Source organism: Podarcis tiliguerta, assembly GCF_965153285.1.
Source record: "Podarcis tiliguerta genome assembly, chromosome: 2".
Taxonomy (NCBI): domain Eukaryota; kingdom Metazoa; phylum Chordata; class Lepidosauria; order Squamata; family Lacertidae; genus Podarcis; species Podarcis tiliguerta.
The window spans coordinates 57,736,510-57,763,673 of NC_139535.1; the positions used below are offsets into that span (position 1 = coordinate 57,736,510).

At 41.5% G+C, this 27,164-nt stretch overlaps 1 protein-coding gene and 1 long non-coding RNA gene across 3 annotated transcripts in view; one reads left to right on the forward strand and one right to left on the reverse strand.

Annotated features, from left to right (window-relative positions):
* Positions 1-27,164, reverse strand: part of LOC310669703 (uncharacterized protein) — a 154,351-nt gene that overhangs the window by 10,317 nt on the left and 116,870 nt on the right. The window contains exon 3 of one of the 2 annotated variants that reach the window (XR_014507282.1): positions 4,877-5,353. The exons of the other annotated variant lie outside the window; for it this stretch is intronic. The gene's annotated coding sequence lies outside the window, so the exon portion shown is untranslated. Of the gene's footprint in view, positions 1-4,876; positions 5,354-27,164 lie in introns of those variants that run through there. 2 annotated transcript variants of the gene reach the window in all.
* LOC310672516 lies at positions 21,882-25,809 on the forward strand. Its single transcript, XR_014508635.1, has 2 exons — positions 21,882-22,165; positions 25,527-25,809. It is a non-coding gene; the product is annotated as an uncharacterized lncRNA (long non-coding RNA).

Here is a 27,164-nt window from a genome sequence, read left to right on the forward strand (position 1 = left end):
CCTGTGGCTTTGGCATGCACAGGCTTCTCTGACTGCGGAATTTTTTTTGAAATAAAGTCAAACCAAATTTCAATGGAGGGGGTGGCGAGAAATTTTCCATTCCGGGTACCACCTGACCTTGCTACGCCACTGGGTGCAGAGTGTGCATGAGGGGAGAAGTCTTCTTTGGAGGTCTTTAAGCAGAGGCTTGACAACCATATGTCAGGAGTGCTCTGATGGTGTTTCCTGCTTGGCAGGGGGTTGGACTCGATGACCCTTGTGGTCTCTTCCAACTCTATGATTCTATGATTCTATTCTATTCTAAGTGGGGCGGAGACCTGTTGCACAAGAGGGAATCCTTGCACTGATAGGATGCTTACTTAGTGTTGCATTGGCTATAAGCCGGAAGTGCCATTCATGTGATGTAACTAGGAATCAATGTGGGGAGAGAGAAGGGTGAGATCGCACACTGGCCTTTCTCTCCGTGTGTTCAATGGAAGCTCTCAACAGCTGCTTTTGCAGCACCTGCTCGTGCATGCATTTCCACATGCAGCTAAGCCTAGATAGGCTGAACGTTGTGTAGGGTCACAACAAGGGTATTAAAGTATTGCATTTTCAGAAGGCAAAAGTGCAGCCTCATCTATCCTCTGTCAAGAAGCCTGACATTGAGGGCGTTAAGTTTCCAGGATGGAGATGAGACCTAGAATTAACGGCAGTTTGCCCGAATCGGAGTGCTTTCTGGTACTTTCCCTTCCCTCCACATGCGCCACGTTTTGAAGAGGATAATAGTGGTCCTCTGAATCTATAAAGCCACTTGTAATGAAGTACTCAGCAGTGCTTGAGAGAAGGATACGTATGTGTCAAAGCAGGGCAGGAGAGGAGGGAACTGTTGCAAGCACATAATAGTGCTTTCTGAACTTAGGCCTAGTCAGCTGAAAATAGCCTTCAAATTCTAAACTTCTCTCAGTAGCTAGCTAGATATGGATATGTTGATTTTCCATTTGACACACACACAAACACATTGTCCCCGAATTCGCCCCCCAAATAAAATTCAATTTTTCTAGTCTTTTCTTAAGCACAAGGGTTAGCCAAACTGCAGGAGACTAATAATACTGATTTCCTTTAAGCAACCACAAAACTCAGGCACAATAAAGGAAACTACATATATTCACCGCCCCGAGGCCTCATTTCTGACCTCAGAGGGCCACTGCTTATGTGAAAGATAATTAATCATCCATGCTGGCTCAGGCCTAGTCTTTTCCCCTGAGTAGCCGCCACCACTGGTGCCAAATTGGGCCTAGCAGTGTAGATGATAAACAGGGTCTGACATTCAGTCCCATGGACCAGCTGCCTGCAGTGGATCACTAGCCGCACTCTGCAAGCTAATTACCTCAAGCTCACCGCTTCTAAGCAGGCAGCCACTCCGCCGGTGACAATTTTTCATGCGCAAGCAGAAGAAACCGACAGTTTCGCTTTAAAACAAACGTTTCTACATTGGAATATTGATTGCAAGCACAGGAAAATGCAGGCTCTTGACATGAAATTATCACATGCCTTTTATTCAAATTAAAATAAAACTTCCAGATCATGAGGGGGAAAATGGCCACAACAAAAGAAATAAACCCAAAATAAATAAATACTTTATGATTATTAAAGAGTTAAAAAAATTACCCCAACAATGTGTGTGTGTGAGAGAGAGAGAGAGAGAGAGAGAGAGAGAGAGAGAGAGAGAGAGAAGGGGGGGGCAGTGAAGTGCCATTCACAAGGCAGGCAGCACTCAGACTAACTCTCTTACACATTAAAATATTGCGAATTGCTCTTTTTTAAAAAAAAAAATCTACTGGTGGTTTTTACTAACTGGTGCTATTTGTACTGATGTTTTAATTTTGTAAAATTGCCCTGCAACTGATTACCATACTTTTCCAGGTATAAAACAAGGGGTTTTTTTATTTGTGTTAAAAATTGGCAGGTGAGTGTTTTTTGGCAATCCCCCCTGTAAAAAGCTCAACAACTCTGGGCAATCTTCCCCCATTTTCTTAATCTGGAGTCCCCCAAAATAGGGGGCGTCTTATACATGGGGGAGTGTTATACATGGAAAAATACGGTAATTAAAAGCATGCTATGGGTCCATGTGGGCTGGTGCTATCTCCACACCTATACACAATATGGCCGCACTCCTGCCAGTCATGCATTCAGCATCAGGGGATGGCTGTTCCCAATTGCCTTTCCCCATCCCCCTCCAACTTCAATAACATTCATAATAAAGTTGGTTCCAGAAGAACTCATGAACCCTTTGGGGTTGAGACATAAAAGACTGGAGGGTAGTGGGTGTTGCTAGGTACTAATGCCAACTCTGAGGCTACTTTTGGATGTGAAGTTACTGGATATTTTTTACTTGACTTTATGGTTGGTATTATGCTTACTAGTTGAATGAGCATGCTGTTTGAACGGTTAATTGTTTAATTTTATTTTGTAGGGATATACTTTTTGTTAGGAATCATTATTATGCTACTGTATTTTGACTGTTCGTTTTTAGCGTGAACTGGTCTTGCTCTGCTGGCTCTTTACTGCACAGTGCGCTTGGCCACCCAGCCATTAGTTGAAATAAAGAAAAATGCCATTGCTGCCTTGTAAGCTTAGGTTTGGCAGAGAGCATAGCAGAGCTACCAGGGTGGGTATAAATGATAAAAGTATTGTTGTTGATATGGACTAAGACGTCCCTATTTTCATCAGGGAAACGTTGGAAGGTATGCTAACCTATATGCCCTGAGCTTTGTGATAGAAGGGTGGAATAAAAAACCAAGAAAAACTGGACTGGTATAACACTAGAGGAAGGCAACAACGTGGAAGCAATTTGTTGTTGTTGTTGTTGTTGTTTAGTCGTTTAGTCGTGTCCGACTCTTCGTGACCCCATGGACCAGAGCACGCCAGGCACTCCTGTCTTCCACTGCCTCCTGCACTTTGGTCAAACTCATGTTAGTGGAAGCAATAGCAGGAATTAATTTATGTTTTGAATTTTTAGAAGTCTAAATAAAGAATGCAACTCTGGAAGTAATCCAAACCCCACCTCAAAGTTGATGGCTGGAGGTGTATGCGAGTTAGGATGAACCGTGGGTCCCTCTCCACGGTTCTCTGTGATGGAGGCACAACCTCTGCCTGAGGAGGTAGGAAGCTAGCACCAGCAGTCATCTTGTCTGGTAGTAGCTGGTACCAAAACAGAGTGCTTTGAGGCAGGGTGAAGCTGTGCTAGCCAAGGTCCCACTGGATCTTATCCTAACCCATTTTCAGCTGGAAGTACAAACTCTGTGGTCAGTTTTATTTGGTTTTCTTGTAGTGTTTTGCAGAGAGCAGAGATGGCCTTGCCCTCCCATTCACCCTGTTTCTCTACAGCACTTTTTTGATGCAGCCTTCCAAACTCATCTATGGACAGATGGAGCTAACATCATGGTACTTTCCACATATACATGAAGAGGAAAAATAGGGGGGGGTGCACCCAATTCAGAGATATGGTATGAATTTCATTGTGGCCTATTTGCAGTAAAACCCTGCTGGATTCTACAGAAAAATTTAAGTGAATTACTATAGATCCCCATTTAATTTCTTCCCTTTATCCCCATCCCACAAAATACTTTTATTGATTTAAGAGTTTTTGTTTTTTAAAAAAGTCAAACTGAAACTTGAAGATCACGCTTGATTGCATGGGACAAACCATTTTAAGTGGTGAGAGTGAGGGATGGAAAAAATGAAAATGGTGTAATTTAATCACATCCCACAACAATGGGGCAAGAAATCTTCCAGGAGCATTGCTGACAGTGATCATCTTGGCATGCCAACCCCCTTGGCTGAGAGGATCCAACATTTTCCCACTCCCACCCTTTCTCAAACATAGGCCTTGCTTATTCCATATTTCCAAGTACAAAACAGAATGCTGGCTGGTTTGCATTATGCTCCTACATACCAATTAGTTTTTGAGAAACTGGCAGATTAAATATTGGATACATATGAATTTCATATAGTTCTAGAATAATAACTCAGAGATGTTGGTGTTTTTTTGAAGGAAGCAGGCATCACTATTCATTTTCCATAGATCACTTAGGAGCAGACTAACTTGACCAAAGCATAATGACCAGAAGGGTCTTTAAAATATATGACCAAGTAATGATAATTGTCCTTCCCCATTTGTCTGCAAATAAAACAAGACCTATCAAATAATACAGTATTCTAAACAAATTATAGATGCTTAGATTTAAGTGAAGAATTAATGCCCTTGCATTCCCAAGGTTTAATGGAAAAATTTTAACCTCCTTGTGATCTATAACCTCATGTGATGTTATTTATTTTGTTTCCTGTGAAAGCAGAGTTTGATTATTAACAATGCAGACACTGTGATCCAATATGGAGTACATATTGGATTAGGATCTGGACTGATATCCAAGCTCATTCAGGGGCTTGGGCAAACAAGTATGGGTCAGATTACACACCTGCTACCTAGAAAGACTGGTCATGTGATGGAACAGCAAAAAACATATATGCCACCAAAACCATGAGCTTTTATATTGCATATGTGCAATGTCCCAGACTTCTATAATCTTTCTTCTGCTTCATAGAAAAGTATTATTCCTTTTGAAAAAAAGCACATAATATAAATTTAATAAACTACAATGCAAAAGGCAGAAAAGGGGCAACACAGAGATCTACTGTCCTTTTTCATGTATAGGGTTTCTGAACGATACATGTTTGAATTGACCCCATCTTGGTGCCCCACTTCTGCATTTGGGAGAAGTTTCTTTCATACACCCCAGTTGCATACATAAATGAAGTAGCTGCTGAAAAACATGTTTGTATATGTTAAGATTCTAATAATTAATAGCAAAAGCCGTGTCCATCGTAATGTTGGTTTTTATTTTTAACAGAAGGTAATTTGACTGGAACATAGCATAGCAGCCTGTCTCTCTGTTTGTTTACTGGCAATCAAGTCTCACTGCTTTCAGTGGGACTTTCTTACTATGTATGCATAGTAAGACTGGAACCCTAAGACAATGGACTTCCACCAAATCTATTCTTCTAAGTCCCAAGCCCTAGTCTTTAGTTCCCAAACTCTTATTTCAGCCAGCAAACACATCATAAACTGACCAGGTAATGTCTTCCCCATGATAATGAAAAGTCTGTAAGTTCTGCCTGTTAAACGCTTATTGAAGGCACAGAAACCATACAGGGGACAAGCGGGAGATGGATTTCCAGAATACAAGTTTCATTCATTATATCAGTTTCATTCGGCTTCTGAAGAAGTGACTTCCAGTATGTAAATGGTTAATTCAGTCTCCAGTGTAGCTTAGCAGGGAGCCATCCTCAGCAGGGATGGATGCAGGGACTCCTGAAATGACAAAGGCCACTGCTCAACATTTCTAACTTTAAAGCTTGAGCCCGTCTTAGACTGACAGCCCTGACAAAGTCCTTTATGCTACAAGCCTGACAAGCACTACCAGCTACCCAAGAGTTCCAAACCAAACGCTTGCTGACACAATGCTCCAAGAGCAATATATGGAGGAAGACCTGGGATTTCTTTATACTCATTAATGCATTTCAGCATTAACCATTTTATTTGGAAGGCAATAGCCTATTAGGTTTATGAGATTCGGTATTAAATAGGTAACCCAGGAGCTACTAAAAATTTAACAGGATAAAATTAACAGCACATGAAACAAGAAATCCAGAGCACACTTATGTATGTTGCCCTTTCTTGCATGCAATTTTGTTAATTGTCCATCAGTGGTATGAAACTAACAAGCCAGGCTTTGCTAAAGTTACAAAAGCCTTACTTGCATAAGGCAATCTGATACCCATCTCAGCGGCAGAACATGGTGGAGAAAGACACAGGTGTCATCAATTCTCTGAAGTATCTTCAGTTTAAAAGCAGTTGAAGGCAGGAGGAAACATCCAGAGGCATTCTCCCATACCAAGAGAGCTGTCTCCACTGTCAACCTACTTTTGCCCCTGCTGAATTGTTTCAATTTTCTTGCCCTTGGAGAATGGAGATGGGTAGCAAGCAGTGGGAGAATGAAACCCTTTGAACGCTGTTTTATTATTATTATTTTAAAAAAAATTTATTAACCGACCAATCAAATCAAATCACATAAATTCCAAATTACAAAGCTGAATTTTTAAATTTTTGTGGGGGGTACCCATATTTCAAGTTCCAAAGGGGGGGTCCAATCATCTTCTTGCTGCTGCATTAATGTCCACAAATTTGTCCAAATAATGTTCATAATTCTATCCAATCCTATTTTGCTGTTTCCCGCATCTCATCTTGTTATTTTCATATGTTTTTCCTTCTCTTTGCGACCTCTTCTGATAATCTCCTTAATCAGGTATAAAACAAGTTGTAATCCTGTGTGAATTTTTCCGTTCGTCCAATAGCCATATTGAGATGGTTTCCATATATCATCACTTCCATAGATAAAAGCACTCTTTCCATCATTAATCTTCGCAAATCTGTCGCCTTCTTTAGTCCTCTGAGGAGGTTCGCCCGCAGTATAAAAACAGACCCGTTCCTCCTCCCAGACATAAATCTTTCGACAGAACTTGCCAAAATGGCGACGCTGTTTTTTGCTGCGTCATCCCAAAGCTCTTGTACTTTCCTCGGTCTCCTTAAAGCATGCTTTTGGTTAGAGTTTGTTTTCACACAGTCTTAAATCATCCAGTTTAGGTCATTTGATCGGCATTTCTGACTTGTGTGTGGGGGGGGGGGATTATTGGTTAATCACATAGAAGAAAGAAAGAAAAGTTTTTCCCCCTCCAAAGCTACCAAAGCTACCAAAGTCTTTATCTTTGTTTTCTATGTCTCACAGGATGACATTCATAGGGCTATTTCATTGGGGGGGGGGGGGAGATTCTTAAAATAGCTAGTAAGAGCTTCAACATTTTGCTATAAATAAGTAATAAAACCAAAAGAGAATCGATTGCTCCTCTGGATGTTCTGAGAACAAATAAGACATATAGGGGGGCCGACTCTGTCCAAAAAGATAGATTAGGATTCAAAATTTCATTTTCTTTTTCTTTTCCTTTTTAACTAGAAACACTTTTCAAGAAGATATTTTTAGTGTGCCTTGGGGGAAGGGAGAGTGGGGAAACAAGCCTCAATAGGAAGAATTAAAATGAGTTGGGTAGTAATAAATGCCAACCCCAAAGTGGTATAGCTGTCAAAAACCCAGATTGTCCTAGGCTGGAAGGCTGGTCTATTTCTGTATCCTGGGAGAGCCCCCTGATCTCTCTTTCTCTCTGCAGCTTTGACACAACCCTGACTTATGGAAGGGATTATCCCTTCCTATCAAAAAAGGAAAGCTGCAGAGCAGACACCCGTCTATTCTTCCAAAGCAATGAGCCTGAAAGGCTTCTTTTCAGCCAAGCTCCCATTACCAGCTGCCCTACAGTGAGAAAGCTAAACTCTACATAAGGCTTGTGTCAGGCCACTGAAGGAGCTGGGGCTTGAGGATGGGAGACAGGTGAAGTGTGTGCTGGCGGGCGTGAGGGGGAGGGGAGAGAAGAAGCCTGCGCAGACTGTGGAAGTGCTAATCCTATTTAGCACATACAGTATATATTACCAAGGAACGTGTGTGTGTGTGTGTGTGTGTGTGGTGATTGGGGTGGGGGGAGAAACAGGGAAGCTGAGAAACAGCAACAATGACACAAAGCCATTCACAAGTGGCTTGCAGTGTCAAAAAGGTGACACAGTCTGCTACTGGCTTGACTCCAGATGCTTAATTCATATTAAAATAAAAGCATCCTGTGCAAGTAGCCAACCATCCCTCTGACAGCTTGTTTCTATTCAGTACCTTCCACTAGGACCCACCACAGCCTGTTTTCTGTCACTACAGTGACAATTTGAAGCAAGTTGGCCAAATCCGCCAATGCAACGTTTCCGTGTAACATCAGGCCATTTAAATAATGCTTTGGTGGCAGCACTTGGTGGATTGTACCCAGTTTCTGAAATTCTCATCTGAGTTCACCCTGAATTTTGAAGTCTTGAATTCTGTGGGGTTGCTCCTGAAGTACTATGCCCAATAGACAAAATTGTTGTTGTTGTTTAGTCGTTTAGTCATGTCCGACTCTTCGTGGCCCCATGGACCAGAGCACGCTAGGCACTCCTGTCTTCAACTGCCTCCCGCAGTTTGGTCAAACTCATGCTGGCAGCTTCAAGAACACTATCCAACCATCTCGTCCTCTGTTGTCCCCTTCTACTTGTGCCCTCCATCTTTCCCAACATCAGGGTCTTTTCCAGGGAGTCTTCTCTTCTCATGAGGTGGCCAAAGTATTGGAGTCTCAGCTTCATGATCTGTCCTTCCAGTGAGCACTGGAATTCCTTAAGAATGGACAGGGCTGATTTCTTTAAGAATGGACAAATCTCCAGGTCAAAGAACTCAGATGTGAAATTGTTGTTCTTCTAAGAAAGCATGGCACTTCTCTCCCCACCCCACCCCCCACCCCCAGGATCTGGGAGTGTGATTCTGGAAATTACAGACTGGTTAGTTTAATGCCTGCCCCTAGAAAACTGGTGGGAAGTATTGTTAAAGAAAAAATAGCCAACCATAAAGAAAAAGCATTGCTGAAGCAAAACCAGCATGGCTTCTGCAAGGGCACATCCTTTCCCATAAACTATTAAAGCCATTTGAGACTGTTGGAAAGCATACAGATAGAGGTGATCTGGGTGACATTCTGTACTTGGATTTTGAAAAAGTTTCAACAAAGTATCTCACCAAAGAGGTAAGCGTAGAGGTCCTCTTGTGGATCAGTAACTGGTTAAGTAACAGGAAGCAAAGAATAGGGATAAATGGACAGTCCCTTGAATGGAGAGAAGCAGAAAGTCGAGTTTGCCAAGGATTGGTCTTGGGACCTGTGCTTTTTTCACTTATTGATAAATTATCTAGAGTTAGGAGTTAGGTGGCTGATGATAGTAAATTCTTCAGGGTCATTAAAATAAAAAGAGATCCAAAAGAACCTTTCCAAATTGAGTGAATGGGTAGTAAAATGGCCAATGTAGTGATGCATGTTGTGGCAAAAAAAGAATAATAATTTCACATATATGCTCATGGGGAATGAACTGGCAATGACTGACCAGGAGTGACATCCTGGGTTCGTAGTGAACAGCTTGATGAAGATGTCAAACTAGTGTGCAACAGCAGTGGAAGGAGCAAATTCCATGCTAGGGATCGTTAGGAAAGGAATTGGAAACAAAACTCCTGATATCATAATGCCATTATACAAAACTATAATGTGGCCATATTTGGAACACTGTGGACAGTTCTGGTTGCCTTATCTCAAAATGGAAATTATAGAGTTGCACCACAGTCTGACTGGGGCTGATGGGAGTTGCTCTGCTATCCAAAAGATCCTGATTAACTCATTAATCAGTCCCTTGTCTATCCTGAGTGTGTATGGCTATGGTCTTTTTACTCAGTCCAGAGCAAATTTTGCACTAGATTTCTATGAACTTAAAAGGTCATATGAAACCCCATTAAATTTCTTCTGGACCTTTAAAGGGGGGGGCTAAACCTTAAAAGTCTTACTGGTGAACAGTTTGCAGCTATAATGATAAATACTGATAGGTCAAGTTTATTGTTGAATATATATAGTTTTTTATATTTTTATTATATTAATATTTTATATTTATTAATGTGTTAATTTTTGCAAGTTAGATGACTCACACATTTGTTTCATTTCTAGCTTTTGGGCAATCTAAATTAAAACAAACACAAATACATTTTGGCTTGTCACAAATCCTTCACACAGAAAAAGATTGACAACTTTAAAGGGACTTGAAGCCCACATTTATTTTAAATTACAGGAAGATCAAAGGCTAGCTGGGGCAAGTGATTTGAAATGCATAAGGAATCTTAGGCCGTGGATCTTCTCTTCCCCACACCCCTAAAACTACAAGATGTATTTTGGACAAACCACTTGACTGCTAATGAACCACAAACATGGCTCCTTAATTTGCATTCAGTACCAGAAGAGACCAGCTTCTAATGAGCACTGCTGGTCACCCTTCCACAGCTGCTGAAAGGAGCTTGCTATTCCTCCGGGGAAGCCGCGACTGGGTAAATCCTCAGGCTTTGGATGGCAAATCACATTGTGCTGCATACCTCTGGCTCCCGTTTCCATCAGCGATGCTCTTGCATTCTGCCTGCCATCTCCATAGGAATCAAAAGGGCAGCAGGGGTCCTCAGATCCCCATACTGTACACACAGAGAGATTTTAATCCAATTATGCAGCTTCTGCTCAGCAAGAGATGCTCCCTCCTCCCCCCCCCCTTTCTCCATTTGCTTTCAATAAAGAAGCTTAATATGTTTGGGAACTTTCCAGAGCTACAGAATCAGCCCTTGACCAAGAGAAAGCAGCAAATCATGGTGTGTGTTTAAGTGATGGAGTGGAAATAGCATTGTGATTTCAGAAAATAAAAATAAAATAAATAAAACAAAACCTTATTAAGCAAGCTGTATTTCAAAAGAGGCCTCAATTATTGACATAGCTAAAGACTCTACATACCCTGTCTCTTTAAAACAAAAAACACCTAGTAATGGACAGTGCAATCCTATATGTGTCTACTTAGAAATAAGTCCCACTGAGTGCAGTGGAGCTTACTCCTAGATAAGTGGGTGTAGGATTGCAGCCATAGGCACCAACAGAGCTCATGAAGCATTGATTTTGTTACTTAACAGAATTAGAAATGCCATCTTGCACCTGCTTTCTTAAGCTTGAACAGATAATGTAGACTCATCATAAAAACCATTAAGGAAGCTCCCTTTTATTGCCAAGATCCTGTTATATTTTAAGTGTTATATGTAACGTGCACACATGCTCAAAAAAGCTACAGAATGTTAACTCTGTTCTAAGAAATGGGCCAATTTACTGCACCTCAGTTGTGGTCAGTATAAAGCCCTTGGGCCACACACAGCACTGCCCCGTAGCGCATACAGCCTGTGGAATAGAAAAAAAAAGGTAAGGGATCGTCAAGATAAATGGATCTTCTGCTTTCCCTTGAGGACTAGCAGGTAAATGGTGGCTCCATCCCTCTTGAAAGGGGAAATTTACCACATTTTACATGCTGGGTTTTAGGTTATTCCACCTAACAGAATATCCAAAAAGAGGTCTTAAAAAAAACCTCCAAGAGGGCTTTTGTGGATTGCATCCTCAGTAGGAATGAGGGAGAAATCTGATTCAGTCCACATTTAAAGATGAATCTACAGTGGTACCTCGGGTTACATATGCTTCAGGTTACATACGCTTCAGGTTACAGACTCTGCTAACCCAGAAATATTGCTTCAGGTTAAGAACTTTGCTTCAGGATAAGAACAGAAATCGGGCTCCAGCGGCGCAGCAGCAGCAGGAAGCCCCATTAGTTAAAGTGGTGCTTCAGGTTAAGAACAGTCTCAGGTAAAGTATGGACCTCTGGAGCAAATTAAGTACTTAACCTGAGGTACCATTATACCTAGTTTGAGCCATTCTGAGAGATGGAGCAGCTCCGTACTTTGAAATTCACACTTCAAGGAATGTGAATACAGTTCTTCAGCCAAGTAATGTGTACAAAAATACATGTAACCAGGGGAAAGTGTGCATAAAAATCCAGGTGTTCGTGACACCTACGTAAAAAAAAAAAAAAACTATAAGGAGAAATTGCTTTGCACAAATGTGCATCTTAAGGAAGACTGCATACCATCCTGTGTACCTGTATATTAGTGCTAGACGTACTAAAATGCTGGTGTATTTTCGCAAGGACTTTTAAAAGAAATATTTCAAACTGATGTGGAAATGTGGAGAACAGAACTTTAGACTGAAAACATGAGGACATGATGTACGTAAATGGAAAATGATTTTCCCATCCCTAATCCTTAGTTGTAATGAGACTTGGCTCCTGGCTATTTATTAAAGGAACTGTTGAAGGAGAAAAGGGTTGAACGTCCACCAGTGTTGCTCAGCACGTGGTAAGGGTTCCATTGGCAGACTAGGGAGAGAAGCAATTTTCATCAATTTCCCCTTCCTTTTGCACCTCTCTAAATTTGGACAATTCCCAAAAAGAGGATCCCCCAAAAGAGCAGATTCAGGGGCATGAGGGTGCTGAGGGGAGGGTAAATTGCCAAAACTTGCTTCCCTCCCCATTCCGCCAACAAAAGCCTTACCATCAGCTGCTGGAGACAACCCAATATATATTTCATACGTGTTAGTTTAACAATTTTGGAAATGAAACAGTTATTTTAAAATGCATTGCCCAAGTTTTACAGCTTACTTCATTTTAATTGCTCATTGTGCAGAGGGACAGGGCATTAGTTGTTTGGAGCAATTTTGCCATACAACTTCTCAAAGTACAGACAATTTTTGTACTGCCATTAGAGCAATAAATGCTTTCACTGCCTCCAACTCTGTAAATCCCTAAACATCACAAAAAGCTATGAGTTTCTCCTGCAAGAGATTAGAGATGGGACTTTTGTAGGTCGCAACTGGGAACACTAAGAAGAGGTTTTCTACCATTTGCTTACTTTTTTCCTTTTCTCTTTTAATAGTTATTTTTGTGAAATGGATATCCTGAAAGAGGGGGAGAAAGACAGCAAGAAAGTAATCAGTTTTCACTATGAAGACCTGCTTCTCTTATTTCAGAAAGAGTTTTTGAGTTACTATCAATGAAAAAGGTGTGATATAACCAAATAAAGTAGTAGTAGTAGCAGCAGTAGTAGTAGTGATAGTAGTAGTAGTGATATTAGTAGTAGTAGTAGTAGTAAAGGTAAAGGTAAAGGGACCCCTGACCATTAGGTCCAGTCGTGACCGACTCTGGGGTTGCAGCGCTCATCTCGCTTTATTGGCCAAGGGAGCCGGCGTACAGCTTCCGGCTCATGTGTCCAGCATGACTAAGCCGCTTCTGGCGAACCAGAGCAGCACACGGAAATGCCGTTTACCTTCCTGCCAGAGTGGTACCTATTTATCTACTTGCACTTTGACGTGGTTTCAAACTGCTAGGTTGGCAGGAACAGGGACCGAGCAACGGGAGCTCACCCCATCGTGGGGGTAATAGTAGTAGTAATGCTAATAATAATAATAATATGCTGGACATGATTTAAAGTGATTAATTGCTTTTTAAAAAAACTTATTCCTGCAACCAGAAGACAATAAAGACCATACAACTATTCATGGGCATGTATCTTTAAATGTTTATCTGCATATAGGTGATATATTTACTCTAATGTAATGCACACCTTTTTGGCCAAATTACATTGTGAAAATTAGGGTGTGCATTAGATTTGATGGTGCATTAGATTTGAGTAAATACCGTATGTAGTGATTACACTGCCTGTTTTATACAGGGTGAGTCTTTTAAAAGAGGCCCCATGGAACATGCGTACTCTGTATCCATGGGACCTCTTTTAAAGGACTCACCGTGTGTGTATTTTGTGTGTGTGTGTGTGTGTGCGCGCGCAAAGAACAATTCTGAAGATATGGGTGTTGGCCCTCAGAATATTTTAAAAGAAATTAACTATTTTGCTGGGTTTCGGTCAAATTATTTTTCTTAGGCATGGAAAATGGAAGCTTGCATCAAAGTTGAAGGCTAAAAGGCAAACAGCATGCTATCATAGACTCCCATTGAGCTTTTCCCTTCTCACCATAATATATAGGTGGACATCTTCTCATCTGAATTTTCCACAGCTTCCTTTTCTTAATTCATTGGTTAGTTCGTTGTGGGAAATGGGAGGAAGGAGCCACAAGACCAACTCCTTACTTTACAGTAGCCTGACCAGCAATCAGCTCAGATGGGTGGCAGATGGGACTGGCGAGATGCTGCAAGCTTTCAGACTCCTCCCAATGGCTTATAAGGAGGAGTTGTGGAAGCCAGAGAGAAGTCAGAGACAACCAAGCAAGCAACTACCCTGAATCTGGGTGGGTACAGCAGCCAGTAGGGAGAGGTTATCTGGGCTATCTTCTTCCCCCTGCCTCTGTGTTTTCTTACTTCTGTCTGGCAATAAAATGGCTGATCTGCCCAGTGACTGTCTCCATAAGAGTCAAAAGCTGCTCATTTCCACCTGCCGTGGAGCAGGAGATGTTGGAACGATTGAAACTGTGGTGGTCATGCATAGTGGGAAGAGATGCAAATGAACTGAAGCTAAAAACTAAGTTCTCAGAGCTAGGCTAGAATTCAGAAAGGGTGGAACCCAGGGCAGACCGAACAACAAAATACAGGGGAGAACCTTTAATCTCTCAGTTTGATATGACATTGTTATGTCAAGTATTCTTTGCATTGCATTTTCCCTTTTCTCCTCCAACATGTAATTTATTTCAGCTACCCATGATGTGATATCATCTTCTGCCTCTTTGCACTTTTTTTTCTTACTTGCCACAATAGTTTCCATGTCTGAAGACACAACATTGCTTCCCCACCCACCAGTGACAGCCAGTGTCACAGAGAGAGTGGGTGGGGAAGAAACAACATTATGCCTTGGAAAAATAGAATTAAATGTTTCAAGGGGAGATATCAATGAGAACAGGGAGATGTCATACTCCAACCACCACCGCATATCTGTCATAACATGTAGTCTGGCCTTTACGATTAATCTGGTGAGATGTAGAGATGTTAGAGTGTTGGACTTGGACCAAGGAGATCAGGGTGCTCCTACTCAGCCACAAAGCTCACTGTGGGCCAGTCGCTGTCTCGCAACCTAACCTCACAGGAGCGTTGTGAGGATGATTGGGCAACCATATTAGGGACATATGCAGGCCCTGAAACAAAACAAAACCATTTGTCTACTAGCTAGCACTGCCACCAGTGTCATGTCTGCCTGTCCTTTGAGTAGTCCACATAGTACAGTAAAAGTTGGGGCCTGCCAGAAACCAGCGATTTCAAAGATTTTCTGAATCACTGTGGATGAACATTCCTTTCAAGAACCTCTGTGTGTATACCTGTTATTTTCCACGTCTTGTTTTGCTTTCCATGGAAACGGCTTTCCTCATTTTGGCAGGAAGAGGAAAGGAGGATGTTGCCTACAGGGTCTTACTGTTCAGTCCTGTTTCCCATTGGCGAAAAGATTGGTTAACACACTCCTTTAAAGCAGGTATCTCACTCTATGACACTATAATTAACCATTATTCCTAGTCACTCTGTGGGTGTTTTGATATCCTCTTCCTGTTGCCTTACAGAACTAGATTCAGAAAGTGGCAGAATTCTCTGAGGACAGAAACACATATGTTGCTATTAACTCCAGTCAAGTCTAATCTTTTGGAAAAGAAAATATCTGCCCTTTTGAACACTGTTCTCGCGTTTTGACTCAGACACCTTTCTCCCATACCACTGCTTCTTAAAGAGAAAGGCTCTTGTGGTGTTGTGTCAAAGCAAGAATGGTCATAATTTAAAATGACAGCTCTAAGGAGCCTCAGTATCCCTAATAGCATCATTAATTTCAAGGGGAAGCCTAAAGTGAGGTATTCTGTAACCTGATCTCTTCCAATAAATCTACCTTCAGAAATTCTCTTGAGCCCCAAAGCTTCAGCTGCAAGAAAAGTGCATGGCCTCCCTTGCAGGTTTGGCATGGGGGGCTGAGGTGGGATGCCAATACCTGAGTGACAGCAGCAAGCACATATTAAAATAACAGCAATTTTAATGAGTAAGCTTGCATTTTTCATGTGGGCTTGTCTGCGCAATTTCATATCCCTGGTGAGCAATTTTCTGCCACTGGAGCTCTACTGCAGTTGCAAACCATTAATGGAATAATATTTTCATTGAGCCGCTCTATATGAATGGGGCATTTAAAAAATGTATCCATTAATGGTGGTAGATATCAGTTATATGCTACCATTAAGGGTCTTGGAAATATTATTGCAAAGGTGGTTCTCCTCTGACATATCTTCTCTAGACCAGGGCTGAAGGGAAATGAACTGAAAGTTCTATTTGTTTGGTTCTTTGTGAAGTTGAAGTTTTAAAGGTTGACCCTGAACTTCCCAATGCAAACATTCTCATGTTTGGAGTTTAGAGGAGAACTCAGCCCCTTTGCTGAATTCATATTGGGGTTGCAATTCTATCCCTGCTTCTTTGGGATTAAGCCCCATGGAGTTCAACAAAATTTAGTTTTAAGTAAACCAATAGATAAAATTATAGGATCTAAAACTAGGATTGCCTAAGATGCAGATATTGTCATGGAGCTTCTAAGTGACTGTCAGTCTGAACACGAATCGTGTCACAGATGTGGAAGTTCCAAAATGTGCACAAAACTCTGCATCCTATTTCAGCAGAGAAAGCTGAACTACATGCACGCTCCTCTATACAAGCAAATTCTCCATGGAAATTAAAAGAGAACTCTGCAGATACAGGAGCTCTGTGTGAACCTCCCTGTACTCATGATCCTCTGGGTCATAAGAACATAAGAAAAGCCCTGCTGAATTAGCCCCCAAAAGCTATCTGTTTCAGCATCCTGTTTCCCACAGTGGTCAACTAGATATGGTCAAAGCGAGTCATTCTTGTTTAATGCCATTGGTCTGATTCCAGTTCCATTAAAACCACTAAATTTTTCAAATTCCATTTAAAAATACTTCCTACACCCCATAAATAATACCATGAGTTTTACAGTCATTATGGTGAAATTAACAAAACAGGAAATGCTAGTGAACAAAAATCAAATTTTGAAATTAAGAAACATAAAAATGGTAAGTGTATTTTAGCTTTAGCTGTAGTAAGTAGATATGGTTCAGACCCCCATTTGGTGCTTTAGAAAACATTATCAGATACTTGATCTAAAGGATCTTTGTCTCCCTTTCTCCCCTTCTGGCCCCCATTCGCTATTGGAAAATCAAACAATGGCTACAGCATCTTTTATTTTTATTATTCATTTCATTTCTATACCGCTTTATATTTTTAAGAACAAATCTCAAAAATCTTTTCTTTTTGGAAGAAGTGAATGAAATTTCAATGTGTGATAAGCCCTCTAGAACAGATAAATCCTGCCAAATCACAGGTAAATAGAACCAGGTGCTTTCGTGCTGAGCACGAAATAATTTTGATTATAGTTGTACCTTGGTTTTCGAACAGCTTAGTTCTCGAACATTTTGGCTTCTGAACGCCACAAACTTGAAAGTGAGTGTTCTGGTTTGTGAACTATTTTTGGAAGTCAAATGTCTGACAGGACTTCTGCAGCTTCCGACGGGGCTTCTGCACACTTTGGTCTTCAAACGTTTTGGAAGTCAAACGGACTTCCAGAATAGGTTCCGTTTGGCTTCCAAGGTACGACTATATCATGATGATGATGATGATGATGATGATGATGATGAAATAATAACTTTTTTTCAGCCTGAGGGCCACATTGCCTTTCAGCACAAGGGCCACTTGCCAGGAGCCAAACCCCTCTCTATTCTCCATCCTGTCAAGCGAGGCATTTTGTCACGATTCAAGAACTAATGTCAGACAGACAAAACGCTCAAGAAGGGTGGAAAGCAGAGCCAGAGGGGGATGTGGCCTGGGGAAAGAGTGTAGCCTGCATGGTGGATGTGGTCTAGAAAGACCGGGGGGGGGGGGGACTTTATGGAGGCCCTGCCTGAAGCTCCTCATCCCTGCTGTAAGAAGAAGATGGAATGCCATGCTGTATCACCTCTTGCCTATCAATTCAAATGATCACGACATCACTTGCTCTTTTTCCTTTTGGTAAGAAAGTGTTGTCTTTCCCCTCCACCTTTGCATATTTAGAGCTGAGTAAGACAATATACATGGGATGCAGGTGGCGCTGTGGGTTAAGCCACAGAGCCTAGGACTTGCTGATCAAAAGGTTGGTGGTTCGAATCCCCGCCACGGGGTGAGCTCCCGTTGCTCGGTCCCTGCTCCTGTCAACCTAGCAGGTCCAAAGCACGTCAAAGTGCAAGTAGATAAATAGGTACCACTCTGGTGGGATGGTAAACGGTGTTTCCGTGCACTGCTCTGGTTCGCCAGAAGTGGCTTAGTCATGCTGGCCACATGACCCGGAAGCTGTACGCTGGCTCCCTCAGCCAATAAAGCGAGATGAGCGCCGCAACCCCAGAGTCGGCCACAACTGGACCTAATGGTCAGGGGTACCTTTAAGACAATATACATGACAGGGAAGAAAATGAAAGTTTGCTATGCTAAGTCCATGCTTGCTTCCAATGTTAAGGGCATAAGAAAACAGCCTTATGGTGATTCAAACCACTGGCCCATCTAGGATAATATTCTCTACACTGATTGGCAATGGTTCCCATGGGTTTCAGAGAGGAGCGTTCCCCATGCATACCTGGAACATTTCTCTTGCAAACTATATGTGGTTTTCCACTGAACTACAAGAGCACAACTTAGCCTAAGCAGTCAGAACCTATTAAATTTGCAAAACACTCCCTGGGAATTTTAGTAAATATTGAGGTTCCTGTGAGTTGTAAGCATGAAAGACTTAAGAAAATGGAACCTTTGAAGTGCAGCACATTGGATCTGCCTTCCAAGAGCCAGTTTGGATGGGGGGTGAGAAGAGAATCCTCATTTGTTTTTTGGCACCGTGTGTCTGCTTTTCTTTGTCAATAGTTGTAAGTGGATGTCTGGAGCCAAGTGCACCTTATTTGGCGACATAGAAGTGATTACTTCTTTATTTTCGTAGCAGACCCTTGAGGAGCATAACTGAGCTGAGATGAATTATGTGCAGAGCAATGGAAGTTTAATGAATAGAAGGCCAGTGGAATTCAATTGCTGTTGGCACATTAGCACACTTTTTCCTTTGCAAAGTAACTTGTATCATTTTCCGCACATTAAGGGTAAAAAGGGCCCCTTCCACGTTATTTAAGAAGTTTGCTCATTTGAAAAATATGCTTTATAGTTAAACCTGGGTCACTAAGGTGATCGCTCCTTCTCTCTCTCTCATACCTTGACACAAAATCCATATTCAGAATACCCTTTCTCCGCCATGCACATGTATAGCATTATTTTTATTATTATGACTTCATTTCATTTGTTCTCTAAAAAGCATTTGAATAGAAATCAGGGAATGAAAAGGCCCATGCTGATGGATGTGAATTTCAAAGCAACAAGTGATTAAAAAAAACCCTCAATTCACACATCATAAGAGCCCCCAGGCCTGAGGCTCCCCATCCCTACATTAAAGAATTACATTAAACATAATCAGTAGCTTGAAAATCTGAGTGAACCCAATGGCTTGAAGAACCTGCTCTAATGAATGTCATATCCATAAGAAACTATCATTGTCTATTTTGTTGTGTTTTAAATATATTGTAAACTACGTTGAGAACTTGGGTTAGTAGATGGGGCATAAATTTTACCAAAGCACAACGACACTTTACTGGAGGATGGTAAGCTTTGTTTCACTCACAAATACTCCAAAAAACCAAAGACCAGTTTGAAGGGTTCATACTAGCTTGTGGATCACTTGAGAAGAACGTGTTTTACAGATGTATACTGTTCTAAGTAGTGGTGTATGTACGGGAATACAGGTTTTCATAATGTATTTTCAGGGGTCTCCAGGGAAAGTCTTTTTCCTAGTATGGGTTTGGGTTATCTTTGTTTCTAGAATGTATATGTGATGATTATGATAATAATACTTTTTATTTTTAAAATACTCCCAAATAATAAACAGTCATGTGGCTTAATGGGCTTGCATAGAAAGGTGTTAATAAATTAATCATTCCCCAATCTTGTGCCCTCTGGATATTTTGGACTATAAGTCCCATCAGCAGCAGCCAATACTGGGAACTGTAGTCTAAAACATCTGGAGGGTACCAGAGTGGGGCAGGCTGATATAGAAAATGACCATCTTAGAAACTGTAAGTTGTGGATAAGCAAAGAACCTGTGGCAGGATAAAATTGTGAGCAAATCTGAGGAAAAGATTTTGAAGGACAACTTTTGAAAGTAATCCAATAGGGCTTGGTTGTCACGAATTTTTGCAAGATGACAAACTTTTCTGTGCCCTTGGCTATTTTTACCAAACTTGGGATTCATTGTTCAGTCTGCCATACAAGTTTGTCAAAGGCTTACACTCAGGCACATATATATGTGGCTTCAATTATCTCCTCATGTTTTCATGATCGTTTTGATAATACAAAAATAAAGTTGATGCCAATGATGTGATTCTCTTTTGAGCTGTGATATGGCTGATAAAAACATACACACAGGAGGAAAAATGGGGTGATGGTGGAATGAATGGATGATTTCCCCCTGTGACTTAGTAAACAAATTTTGAAGAGAAACTGTTATATGAAATCTTTTTCCTTACAGTGAAGAGTAAAATAAATTAAGTTAATGATAATATTTATGCTATTCTGATATTTATGTGATTGTTACATTTAACTCTTCCATATTGTTTTCTTAGTTATATACTAATAGGAGCCACTGGCCCCACCTCACCCACCAAATTCCCATGTGCTTCCTGCAAGCACAAACTGCTCTACAGATTTTTTGGCCCTCAGTCTACACCACACTGATTTGCTTACACATTGAGATGTGTGTCAGAATCACATTCCAGTGTGGATGAGAATGTGCATTCCATAAAAACTAATGCAGCATGGCTAGAGCAGCTGAATTTGAAAATGTGTAAGAATAGTCAAGAACACCTCTCTAATGGAACCAGAAGACACCTTCTCTGGCAGAAAAGAGTTTTAAGGCGTAGCTAGATGTTATGCATGGAGAATGCACAGCTGCCATTAAACCTTGTGTGATTCCCAGGTAACAGTTACTAAAATGTGAGGTCATTGCATTCAGCGACCCTCACCCCCTGGAAGCAGTAGAATGAAATGCAACAGAGATAGAAAAATGTTACACACGCTGAGGTCCAGCGTCGAGGGCCTTCTGGCAGTTCCCTCACTGAGAGAAGTGAGGTTACAGGGAACCAGGCAGAGGGCCTTCTTGACAGTGACACCCGCCCTGTGGAATGCCCTCCCATCAGATGTCAAGGAAATAAACAACTATCTGACTTTTAGAAGACATCTGAAGGCAGCCCTGTTTAGGGAACTTTTTAATGTTTGATGTTTTATCGTGTTTTTAATATTCTGCTGGGAGCTGCCCAGAGTGGCTGGGGAAACCCAGTCAGATGGGCAGGGTATAAATAAATTATTATTATTATTATTATTATTATTATTATTATTATTATTATTTACAATAACATCACAGATCCTCACATAATATATAGCTAGGCCTTATATTGCTGCCATCACCAAACCACTGAGCAAGTGCTTGAAACTTTACAGTTTCACGCGTGTCAGACAATTCAGCAGTGGTAGCAGTACCTTTGGTTTTTCTTCTTATGGTATTTCTACAAATTATTTCTACTGGAGGCTGGGTTACATTATTTTGTGTACTTTGGCAAGGAAATAGCAGGGAACATTGTGATGTGAAAGGAAGAGCTATGTGTGTGAGGACGAGTATTGTGTGGCAGGGGCAGCTAATTATGTACTTGAAGAATTAGGAAAGCCAGACTTGTGAATACAGTGGTACCTCGGGTTAAGAACTTAATTCATTCCGGAGGTCTGTTCTTAACCTGAAACTGTTCTTAACCTGAGGTACCACTTTAGCTAATGGGGCCTCCCGCTGGTGCCGTGCCGCCACCACACAATTTCTGTTCTCATCCTGAAGCAAAGTTCTTAACCCGAGGTACTATTTCTGGGTTACGGGAGTCTGTAACCTGAAGCGTCTGTAACCGGAGGTACCACTGTATTGGAGAAAGGTGGGAAGACCATTTTCAGGCGACCACTGTATAGTTACGTCCATTCTTAAGGAATCTATAACTTAAGATGTCTATAACTGAGCTTTTGTAAAAATGGTTTACCTTCACAGCTATGCAATGGAACATTAGAAGAAAGGATGGTGATGTCACTCCAGGTGAAACACTTGGACCAATAAGAACCTTGGAGTAAAGAGAGCTGCCAAGATGGCTGAAGTACCATTCTGGGTCTTTGGTACTGTCAAAATGCTTCTCCTTTCCCTCCTCCCACACACTCATCTCACTTCATTATGAGCAGCCCAAAGAGCTGTCATGGACTCTCTTAACACATACACACACCACTCCCCAGAGCTTGGTAACTACCTTGCATTGTCTCTTTGATAGGCATGTAAGAAACAAATGAGGAGGAGGAGATGCCTGAAGGGTCCATTAACATTGTTAGGTTAGATGCGCTGACAATAAGTCGATTCTTTTTGACATGACTGTCGCAGTAATGAAGGTATGTTTCTCAACGACTCTCCTTAATATAAGATAAGATATGGATGGCCCGTGTTTTTCCTCTGACACACGTCCAGTATATCAAAGGGTGGCAGAAGAAAAGGTTTGCTTATTGACACACTAATAGGAGATAAAAGTTTAAGATTAATAGCAATGCTGCCTTTGTCTGTCCCGTTCCGTTTGGTAGGTCCTCCAGAGAATGGAAAATTCACTGCTCTGGCTTCTGAAAAGCAAAGGGAACAGAGAAGAGACGGGGGGTGCATGGAGGCCACAGTAAAAGGTCCTCCTTTCCCCCAGAGTATAAGGAAAAGGCATGCAGAAGGAAAACGTGTGTCTTCCTGAATGTCATGCTACGTTCCATTCTCCGTCTATGACTCTGGTATTTAGATGGGCTTTTTGTAAAGAAGGAGCATGGCACAAGAATGGCTGAGGACTTTGTATACATGCACTGCCAGGAAAGCGTAGTTTTTCCTCCCCCTGCGTTAAGCCCAAAATGAAAGCAATAAATGGGTTGTTATATAGCCTTGGAGGTCGAACAAGAGCCGTAGCCTTGGGATTAAAAGAGGTGCTGCTATTGTATTTCTCTTCTATAACCCCTTTCCCCCATGCCTTAGGCACAGGCATCCAGACACCAAATGATCTATTTTTCCAACAGTGTGGGAAATATAATGTCTGCTTCAATATGTCTGTGGGTCTAAGAGACTTATGAGAGGGGCAAAGCTTCATGTTATGTCCCTGTGCAGGGGGGGGGGGCTCGGAGATAACCGGCTTGAGATTTCCCTGTCAGCGCTGAATGAAGCTGTTCCATTCCAGGGATTGAACCTGGGACCTTATGCATGAAAGGCAGACACTCTGCCACTGAGCAATGTCCACGCCTGCTAAGAAAACCACAGAGCTTAGGCTCTTACTCTGGGCTTTTCTAAACTACCAGCATACAGTTTCCAAGTAACCTTGGAGTCCACCTGTCCTCTCCTGATTCCTTGTTTGCCCCAACCTTGGAGCGCACAGCAGAAGCAGTGAATCTCGTGAGAGATATAGCTTGGGGTGTCTACAATAACCCACCAAATTCCAACATTCACACTTAAGAGGCTTCGAAACAAAGGAGGTAGGAAGTGGGAGGGGATAGGATGGGGAAGCATAAACTGAGCATCCAGTTTTATCTAAAGCAAAAAAGGTGTCACTGTAATGCTGGGAAAAGTGGTATAAGGCCTTGGAACGGACTAGACTACAATTACTTAGGGTCTTCTTGAATCCTGGCTAGAATCAAAACATGGATCTGTTGTAAACTTTATACCGCCCAAGAAGTCACTAAGATATACTGCTAAGTTGTAAACCTACAGGACCAAAATGAATTATCATAACTATAAATGACCTGCTTCTAGAGACAAGCCTCCAGGGTGGCGGCAGCTAGAAATCAATCAAGGTGGTTTTGGAGGAGCTTAGCAATATGGAGATGATTGGGCAAGTCCCCTAATTATTTCAGCAGCATAAATATTTGCATCTGCTGATTATGATTTTTATGCTATCGATTTTCATTAGCAAGATCCCTTGCAATCCACCTTCCCTCTCAGAAACACTTTGCCTTTTAATAGGCACACAAAGCCCTACAACATAGCAGCTCATAAATGGATATGATAATACCTCAAAAGCAGATATGAACATACTGGATTATACAAGCTTATGCTAAGACATCTTTGATCAGCTTTGTATATTGTAAGCATCATCATCATCATCATCCACTTCTACATTGGGTGTAATCCTATTTGCCTTCCCTAGGAACTCAAGGAAACTTTCTGTTCCCCAGACTCAATTTCTACCTCTTTTTCTGAGAGAATTCAGGGCTCTTCACATAAATTATCCATGTGATCCTTGTGATAGGAGTTGTTAAGCTAGTCTGCTGCATCAAGCCAAAGATCTGTCTAGTCCAGCCTCCAGTTTCTTGCAGTGGCCAATCTCATGCTGCTGGTGAGCCTATAGGTAGGAGAGAAGGACAATATCCTTCAACTGCTCTTGCCACTTCCCAGCAAGCGGCGTTCAGAGGTATACACTTCTGAACCTGGAACCAGCAATCATGTCTAAAGGAATTCTCTGGAGTGGTCTACAAACCATAACTTAGCTCAATATTGATAAGATGCTTTAGTTTGAGTGTTTGAATCTACTGCCAGTCAATTTCATTGGGTGACCTTAAATTCTGTTGTTTTGGGGTGGAGAGAAAGAATATGTAACTATTGAAGACACTTTCGTTTAAGAAGGCTTTCCACGAAGTCATATTTTGGACTATTAATTCTAGAATGGTAGAAATAATTTTATAGCTTTTAGTTTTTGAATCCATGATTTATCTTATTTTTATCCTCTTGTGCATTGCTTTGGTAGCTGTGAAGTGATTTATAAATCTGCAAATAAATGAACAACCCTAGTTCTGCCCACTTTCTTCACAATATGCATAAATTTATAAACCTTTATCATGTACACCCTTTCTGACATTATTTTTGTTCCTAAACGCAGAAGCTCCAAATGCTTTGGTGTTCCAATTCCTTGGTCATTTTGGTTGCCTTTTTCTGGAAGCTCCATTGTAAGAACTGTCCATTTCCATTTACTCCTACATTTATTTTGTTGTGTAGAGTTCTCCTGCCCTACTTTTTAGTCCCAAAGGGCTGTCACAGCTGCCTACAAAAGATTTGCACAAAACGTTCTCATTTAAGTGTAGTACCAGGGACATAAATGACATGATGTCCATATGGTGCCAGGTTTATCCAGTCAGCAAGCCCACTAAGGACCTCGTAGGCAAGGGATTGGGGCCGAGAAGCTGGAACTGTTTCAGCCCATGATGGAGACATGTCTACATAGCGCTTCCTGTTCTTTAAGAAATCAGTGATCCGTAAGAGAAACAATCTTCCTATCCCATGACTGTGACATTTTCTAAACAGACTTCTTTTTTTTAGTTCAACTCATAGTGCTTTTTCAGGAGATGACTGCAACAAAGCAAAGACAATCCACAGATATTCACATGCACAAGAAAATAAGAATAAACAAAAAGAAATGTGAGCACTTAAAGCACGTTATCATTTTTGTTTTTATATAAATCATGGGAACTTTTATATTTACTTGATGCTTTATAAGCATCTAAATGTGTGTAGCACTTGATGGAGCATGGAGAGTGGATGGATATGTGCAGCAGAAATATTCGTTGTAGATATCATGGCATGCCTCATCCATAATAAGATTTTTTCCAGATGCTTCTGAAAATTGCTGAATGAAAAAATCTCGCTTTAAACTAGTACATAATGATTTCCCTTATTTACTGCCTTCAGTTTCCTTTCCATTTTGGCGAAAAGAGACTAAAGTTTTTCTTCTTAATCCAGGTTCTGAGAACATGTATGCGTGCATGAATGTAACACATCCATGAATATAAGGAAGCATTTTAAAACAGGAGTAGCTGACATGGCATCCACCAGATGTTGCTGGACTACCACTCCCATCATCCCTCTCCATTAGCCACACTGATGGGCAACATCTGGAAGGCAGCACATTGGATACCTCCACCCTTTCAGAATTCTGCAAAACCTTGTTTATCTAGACCTCTCTGGCCTGGATCTTTCTACATACTGTACATCTCTTAAATAAATCTATTGCTTTCTACCCTGACAGTCCTTCACCTAACCTCTTACTTCCTAAGCCGAGCAGAGCTCACCGGCCGCTTACAGAATTCCACCCGAGAAATAATATAATAATCTCCTAGTATTGTTGATTGCTTGGGGATTCAGAAAGGTTTGTCAAGAACCTAGCAGACCACAGTGTAGGGCTGGATAATTGTTTTTGACTTGGTGAGGTATAAAATGTGCAGGGCAGCCTTGCTATACTGGTTCATAGGACCAAGAATACAACAGCTCGCTAGCAAGATCAACATTCTGCTCCATTCTTTTGCATGAAATAAACAAGTCAGTTTGTTGCTGAGGCCAAGTTCCTTCCAATCCAGCTTCACACAACTTCTTTTTGAAGAAATTCCTTCAGTTGGCCTCTAATCCCCCACAACTTTAAGCAAGAGTCTTGCTTAATAGAATTTATGATACTAAAATGATGCTACATTCTAGCATTATAGGGGGAATCAGGGCATTAAAGAATTCCCCATAGCACCAATTTGCTGCCCTTGTAGCACAATGGTAGAATCTTAGTCATCTTTACCAGAGCTGTAAACTTGGCTTTGCGCCAAAGAGGCTGATTTCCAACTTCCTTGCTCATGTTTTCTCCTTTCCTGGTTCTGCGCCAGAAGGCTCCTTTAAAGCCCAAAAATCTATGTGGGTAATGGGCTGCGAGAAGCTAGCATTATTTATTTCCATGAAGTCTAATGCAGGCATATCTGACTACCAGCTTCTTCTGCTCCTCTGCCAACCCCTACTCCTACGTTGTCTGATGCCCCTTGCTCAGGATGCCTCACTGTGCAATAGAGATTAGCCTTCTCCACAGTGACTTCACCACTCTACAACATAAAGAACAAGGAGTGGGAGAAGAAGCTGCAAGGGCCACAGGAGAAGGCAGAAATTCTGCACAACCACAGCTAACACATCCATCATCTTCCAGAACTATGGGGGGGGGGGAGAGAGAGATGCCTTCAAGCAGAGAGCCCAAGAAACATCCTGTCCTGAGGGCCCAGCAGATTATTCTCTATCCATCACACTGCTGAAGGAGGAAACATGTGAGCCTCGTTGGCTCCATGACTGAAGCACCCTACTCCTTGCCGCTAGAAACCAACTGCACTGGCAGTTAAATCTTCCTTTGGCCCTGGTAATGGGATAGCATTGCCCAGTGTACCAGAGGACAGCAGCCAGCCAGTTTAGGTAATACAGGGCAGGCCTAGTTGAACACATAGGCTATGTACACACTAAAGACACTTTCCCTCAAAGAATTCCAGGCACTGTTATTTACCCTTCCCAGAGTTGCAATTCCCAGTAACCCTTAACAAACTACAAGGCCCAGAATTCTTTGAGGCGGGAAATGTGCTT